Below are 7,272 nucleotides of genomic sequence, written 5' to 3' on the forward strand. Positions count from 1 at the left end.
CAAAGAAAAATTACAGATTTGCGAATGAACTTAGAAGATACGAAAAAGAACTTGGGAAATTTGGAGGATTGAAGATGTAAAAGTGATAAATGGTAAAAGGAAGGGCTATTTATAGATTGAAGCAATGGCGGTTTAATATCAGCGGTGGCCGACCACCGTCTGATACGTATTAAATTCCTTGGTAAACTAAACCGACGGGACATCTATCACGTACGTCATGGTCGGGCTCGATGCAAACGTCAGTGCATATCCAATCGAGCCATTGAGAAATCATATCGTTTCTCGTCACATCCTTCCCGAGAAACGAGGGGACTATCTGTATATGGTCGAAATTGATTTCGACCTTCATACGATTGATCGAGATGAGATCATAATGGACCAAAGGAAGACTTCGTAATATCGAGACGGGTTCCGAAGATGGCACGAACGAGCTTCAGATTTTAGGTACAGTCAAACACCGAGTTCGAAGTCATTATCGAGCTCGGGTCCGAACCGAACTATGATAAGATATTATGGAATCGAGTTTAAGGGGAAAAGGCCAACCGATACCGAGCCCGAGTTATTATCGGACCCCGAGTCGGCACCGAACTCAAATCCGCATCGAGCTCTAAAAATGATACCGACCAACACCGAGTTTGATCAAGCTCGAGCTCACAGACAAGAGCCGTTGCAACTGCACTAAGGGAGAGAATCTCGACGAGAATTAGGAAAAAACTGATTTATCATGGGTTCCCCACTATGTATTTTTAATTATATCTAAAGTAGGATCCTCCACTATAAAGAAGATAGCTACATTTCTATAAAGGGCAAGTTTTTATATACATTGTAACTGAGAGATCATACACTCCTATATTGAAGAGTTATCCTTTTTTAGCTTCATAAATTGATTCATCTTGCTTAATCTATAGATCATCTTCTTCCCAACTTTGCTTATTTTTTCTCTACAGTCAACACTCGATATTTCTATTCATTCTTACGATTTGTATCAAGTTATACCACATACCCTTAAAACTACGTACAAATTTAACTCTATCCGTTTTTCGAGTAAACACTCTAGTATTTATATATATATTAAGGAATTCATTAAATATCAAAAAATATTTAGTTATGAACCTAATTATCATTGTGTACTTGAGATTGCAGTAAAATTTCATAAACTTTAAATTCTGAATTATCTCAGTGTTAAGTTGGTATAAAATGGTGTGTGTGGGGGAGGGGGGTAAGAATTACCTTGAAAAGGGGAAAATACTTGTAGATGAGACCTGTCCTTAAATTGAGGAGTACTCGTCGGTCCTTGACCTACTTCAAATCAAACACTTTTCAACTATTTGCCTGTTTTTAGAAAATTAAAAGTGCATTTTTTTAAAGTACTTATTTTGGACAGTCTTAGCACGATCAGGTCTGGAGAAACAAAAACTGAGTAGTGTCAGAAAATTTGCATTGAAAGTAGAAGCAAACAATTAATTTTTTCAAGAGAAAAGATATCTACAAATTTTATGTTTATCAAACTGTCCCTCTTTAGTATAATTCATCAATTTCTCAACTATAAATACGAAACCTATTGATCCTTCTTTCTTCCAGTCTTTTCTCCCGTTACTCTCTTCAGGATCTTTGATATGTTTAAGTCACATATAAATATTAAGTGATTTTTAAGATGTCCAATATTATTACTTTGATGTAATTATAGTTATATTGATTAAATTCTTTTAATGTACTTTATGATTTTACTTTTAACAATTAAATAAAATTGTAGAATAACTTTTTCTTAAAAATAATTCTCAAAATTATTTATCTATTTAAATAATTCTCAAAATTCTTTTTTTGAAAAGATTGGTTAAATATAAATTATTTCTCTAATAGACCAATACTGGAAAAAGCATTTGCCAAATAAATTGGTCAACCACAAACAACTAATTTCTGACAAAAATGCTTTTTATAATAAGTAGATTTAGGAAGATTGGAAATCCGATACTATGTCATGAATGTACTTGGGGATACAACAAGTATCCCAGCGTTTGTAGTCCAACGGTTAGGATAATTGCCTTCCAAGCAATAGACCCGGGTTCGACTCCCGGCAGACGCATTTTTGTGAATCTTACTTAATTTTTTTAATCTTCCAAGTTGATTAATTTTTTAACTAATCAACTTTCTGTATCTGCAGCTTTTCCATATTAAATAACATAGTTACAATGTTCCTTGTCTCTTTGAAACCAGTAATCATGAAGTTGTCTCATAAAAATAATATATATACGGGGCCACTAGAGGGTCAAGTAACTAAAGCAATTGCTTTGGCCCCCAAAACAATTTTCTTTTTGCCTTTTTTTTTTTTGTTTTTTTACCTGTGTTCGGTATTTACACTATAGCCCCGACTAATTTGAATTTGCACTGCCTAAGGTCTAGTAAAAAGAAAAGCGCACTCTAACACGATATCATCCCTAGAGCTCAAACCCAAAATATCTTATTAAAGTAGGTTCAATTGTATCCATCCCACCACAGTCCTCGGAGGAGGAGCCCAACTTTTATTAATAATAGATTTATAAGTTAATATTAAAAACAATATTGAGTATTTCAAAATAGAAAAGTAAAATCTTTATAAAAGTAGTAAAGATAACTTTTAGTTTGTTATTGATATAACCGTTTGAGCAAAAATTGAAGAAAGAGAATTACTCCCCTAAAACCCTTACTCGAAATATAAAATTTTGCGTTATTTACATTTTACAATTGATATCATTGGTGAAATACCTACATTATTTTTCTCATTTTTATATTTCTCACTAGAAAACGTGTAATAAACTTTTAGAGTCTCTATTATAATATCTCTAATTGTCCAAATCTCATTTTTTTTTTAAATTTTTCATCAGGAAACGTGTACTACACTCTTATATTTTCTTTCTTGATTTCTGCAAAAATTCAAGTTTTCGATATCTATATTATTCCGTAAAATAAAGATTATTTTTTTAAATAATAAACAAGAGTTGAAGAATACTATTGAATAAGCTATATTGCGCATTCTTAATTTTTTTTCTCTGCATGTTTCAAGCATTACAACAAGTATATTGAAAAATCAAATAATTATTTCGATATCAAGTTATCAACTTTTTGAATCTAGTTTTATTTCCTAAGACCAACAATATCTTAATAGTGATTAAATGGTTTATAAAAGAAATTAATAATAACTTTACATCTCAAAAATCTAGAAAAAATAGATTTCAAATAAAAATATATATGAAGGTTTTGTTTCAACAAAGGCCTCCAATTAAATTTTGCTTTAGGCCTCCAATCTTGTTGAGCCGCCTGTAGGCATATAAATTTTATGAGAATTAAATTCATAAAATAATTTGAACTATACTTTAAATTAAATAAATTTTGGTCCAAATAAATATTTTGGCCTAATATAATTGGATCAATTGTATAAGTCCAATTTATATGGATTAAATAAATAAGTCTTAATCCATTGGGCTAACCCATTTAACCTGGCTAAAGACGATGATCCCACTTCATTGAGCCCAATATATCATCTTCTTAGAGGCCCAGTTTGGTGCCATGTCAAATGACATGGCACGCCAAGTCAAACTGAAGAGCCAATAGGATCGTGCCACGTGTCAAAATGACAAAGCATGCCAAGCCAAATTAAAAGGCCAATGAAACCGCGCCACGTGTGCAAGTGACATATTTTGGCCACTCAAATGCGGTATTGTCACACTTCAATTTGGTTGGTTGGAAAGGGTTTGTTCTTATCATAACTCTTCCCTTCCACAACTATAAATAGGGGTCTTCATAACCCAGAAAAGATACCAGAAGTTATAACAAGAAAGAGCTCGTGGATCAAACGCTGCAAATTCCTCAATAAGTTTCAAGCTTCAAACAATCAAGTTCAAGCTCAAGAACGAAGAACAAATTAAGTTCAAGCTGAAGAATGAAGAACAAATCAAGTTCAAGCTCAAGAACGAAGAACAAATCAAGATTCAAGGAGTACGAGTTCAAATCAAAGTTCTTGCTAGTTGAATTCAAGATCACCGTTTGTGGCAACAACTATATATTCAAGATCAAGATCAAAGGCCCTTGGATATATTTACTATTGGAAAGAAGAATCAGAGAATTCATAGAAATTATATACTCATATTATTTGAAATCAAATACTACGATTGTTGCAATATCTTTCGATCTCGATTATTTTCTCGATGCAAATTTATTGTCTACAAATTCTAGTATGCCTAGTGGGACAATCTCTACCTCTCATCTCAACTTTTCAATCACCAAAGTTCAAGAACGTTGAAATGGCTTCAAAGAAAATCAACTCCAGATCAACATCCACCAAGGTTGCTAACTCGAAGTTCTATATTGATGTGGAAAGCATCCTCGATGTTAACTTTGAAAGCTTTGGACCAGTTACGAGGAGCAAAGCAAGCTCTTTGGGACAACAAGCACTCCAAGTGTCGTCCGCATCAACCCCTGTTTTTGGATCTTCGTCCTAAAAAAGAGCAAGATCCTCTACGAACGAATCCGAAGGAGGAAGCGATATTGCTGAAAAGATCAAGAAAACTCTAGCTCTGCTTGACCTCTACGGATCCAAGAACTCTATTGTGAAGGAAGATGATGATATTTAAAGTGATGGATCTTCCCCACTTACACCGCATAGCGTGAGCCATTCGAGAATCAATCTGTGTGACAATTCATGCTACTCCCCAACATCTACAACAATCATGCAAGCCATGGTGACAAACACTTCATCTGTGGAAGAACAGTTGGCAAACTTGACGGAAGCAATCGCTGGCTTGACCAAGTGCATGCAAAATCAATATGCTATAATTAACAAGCTAACAGATAGGGTGAGAATCTTGATGGAAGAAGAATCCACCCATGCACCTGGAAAACTCCCAGAAGTTTAAAATATTGATCCCCCCCTCCCCCCACGACAAGTTACATCCACTACGGAAATTCCAGTCTCTTCGGAAGGGATAGGTCCAATCAATCAACTAAAGGAGTTCATTGAAGGGACTATAAAAAACAAATATAAAGTTGCTTCTAAGTCCTCCTTTACCTACACAAAGCCGTATACTTCAAGGATCGATATGTTGAAGATGTATGCTGGCTATCAATCTCCAAAATTTCAACAGTTTGATGGCAAAGGCAATCCAAAGCAATATGTGGCGCACTTCGTTGAGACATACAACAATGCTGGGACTTATGGAGATTACCTCGTCAAGAAGTTTGTCCACTCATTAAAAGGAAATACTTTTGATTGGTACACATACCTTGAGGCTGGATCTGTTGATAGCTAGGATCAACTAGAGTAAGAATTCCTCAATCGATTTTAAAGCATGAGATGTACTGTGAGTATGATAGAACTTACAAATACTCATCAACGAAAGAGTGAACCCGTTATCGACTTTATCAATCATTGGAGGAATGCAAGCCTCAACTGCAAAGACATGCTTATTGAAGCTTCGGGCATAGAGATGTGCATCCAAGGTATGCATTGGAAACTCCGCTATATCTTGCAAGGTATAAAGCCTAGCACATTTGAAGAACTTGCGACTCATGCCCATGACATGGAGTTAAGCATGGCCTCCGCTGGAAATGAAAGGCTGCCTATCTATGAGCTTCGCAAAGGGAACGACAAGCAAGAAATCAATAAATGGAGCAAGTTTGCACCCAAGTCTGTAAACAAAGAAGATATGAATGTCAACATATCACCTGTGAAGTTCACAATGAAGGTGAGCAAGAAGCAGAGTACGAAATCCACTTCTTTTCAAGATAAACCAAGTGGAAAGTTGACTCTAAAAGAAATGCAAGAGAAGGAGTACCCATTTCTGGATTCTGATGTGCCAGCAATTTTTGAAGAACTCATCGAGTTAAATCTCATTGAGCTTCCGGAGATGAAGCGGCCAAATAAAGCTGGTAAAACGAATGACCCAAATTACTGCAAATACCATCGACTCGTGAGGCACCCTCTGGAGAAGTACTTTGTCTTCAAGGACAAAGTTATAGACTTGGCCCATGAAAAGAAGATCGTGCTTGAAGATGAGAAGGCAAATGTGAATCAAGTCTCTATTACCTTTGGCTCATTCAGTCTAGATGAGCTATGCAGCTTAAAAAAATCAAAGATGAAGAATTACTGGAGAATAACAAAGTCGAAGTAGACGAACATAATGATGATGAGGGTTGGACGTTGGTGACTCGCTGTAGGCGCCACAAAAGGAGCCCACGAAAAGAATCAATAGAACAATAAATAAGAAAAATGATGGTGAAAATACCAAGAAGATGGAATCTAGTTAAGCATTTGAAAAATGCAAAAGTGGAGGTGCACCATCCTCAAAAGACACGACATCCAGTGGCCTTGGAGCAGTTTTTACCAAGTTGGTTCCGTACGAAGATTTTCCATGAGGGTATTGATGTCTCTTGTTGCCATGCCGACAAAGGGGAAGAAAGGAGTGATGACCTACCATCAACACCATCTTCGGAAAATCTCATCGAGTCTATTCCTCAAGAAGTTAATGCTTGTGAGGAAAAAGTTACGTTCACAAATGATGATCTTCTACTAGGTGACACTTCTTATAAGCGCCTGTTGTACCTAGTTGGTTATATGCGCGATGAAAGGATAAATCAAATTTTGGTTGATGGAGGATCCTCAGTGAACATCTTTCTAATTCGCACTGTAAAAGAACTTGATATTCCCATGAACAAACTCTCGGAAAGTCGTGTGATGATTCAAGGATTCAATCAAGGGGGGCAAAGGGCCATAGGGGATATCAGGTTGGGACTCACCATTGAAGATATGCAATCAAGTGCATGGATGCATGTGATCGATGCAAAGACTTCATACAACGTCTTGCTTGGAAGGCCTTGGATACATGAGAATAAAGTAGTTCCATCTGCCTACCATCAATGTTTAAAATACTACGGGGGTAAAGTCGAGAAGAAGATAGTTGCTGATGATGAGCCATTCACCGAGGCGGATTCACACTTCACCGATGCAAAGTTCTACTTGAAGAACCACATTGTGAATGAGGTAAAAGCTGGTGATGTCATGAAAAGCAAGAATGACGAGCCCACAACTAAAAGAGCTGAGGTGACTGCTGGTAAAGCCAAAGCTGTTACTGAAGAGGTGCAACCTAACTCGTATAAATCTTATAAAGGGGATATTGCATCTTATGGCAAGAAAGTAACCCCTACGCTCCATTATGTCCCTAAAAGGAAGAAATAAGACGAGTGCAGATCACATAATCTCCAAACTAACATGCTAAAGGAGTTAAATCTTCCGGTAAAACG

The 7,272-nt window shown here is 36.2% G+C and overlaps 1 non-coding gene across 1 annotated transcript; it reads left to right on the plus strand.

Moving 5' to 3' along the window:
• The first annotated feature begins 2,011 nt into the window (after positions 1–2,011).
• On the plus strand, positions 2,012–2,083 carry TRNAG-UCC (transfer RNA glycine (anticodon UCC)). Its single transcript has one exon. It is a non-coding gene; the product is annotated as a tRNA-Gly (tRNA).
• Positions 2,084–7,272: the final 5,189 nt, after the last annotated feature.

This window comes from Nicotiana tabacum, chromosome 23 (assembly GCF_000715075.1).
Source record: "Nicotiana tabacum cultivar K326 chromosome 23, ASM71507v2, whole genome shotgun sequence".
NCBI classification, from domain to species: Eukaryota; Viridiplantae; Streptophyta; class Magnoliopsida; order Solanales; family Solanaceae; genus Nicotiana; species Nicotiana tabacum.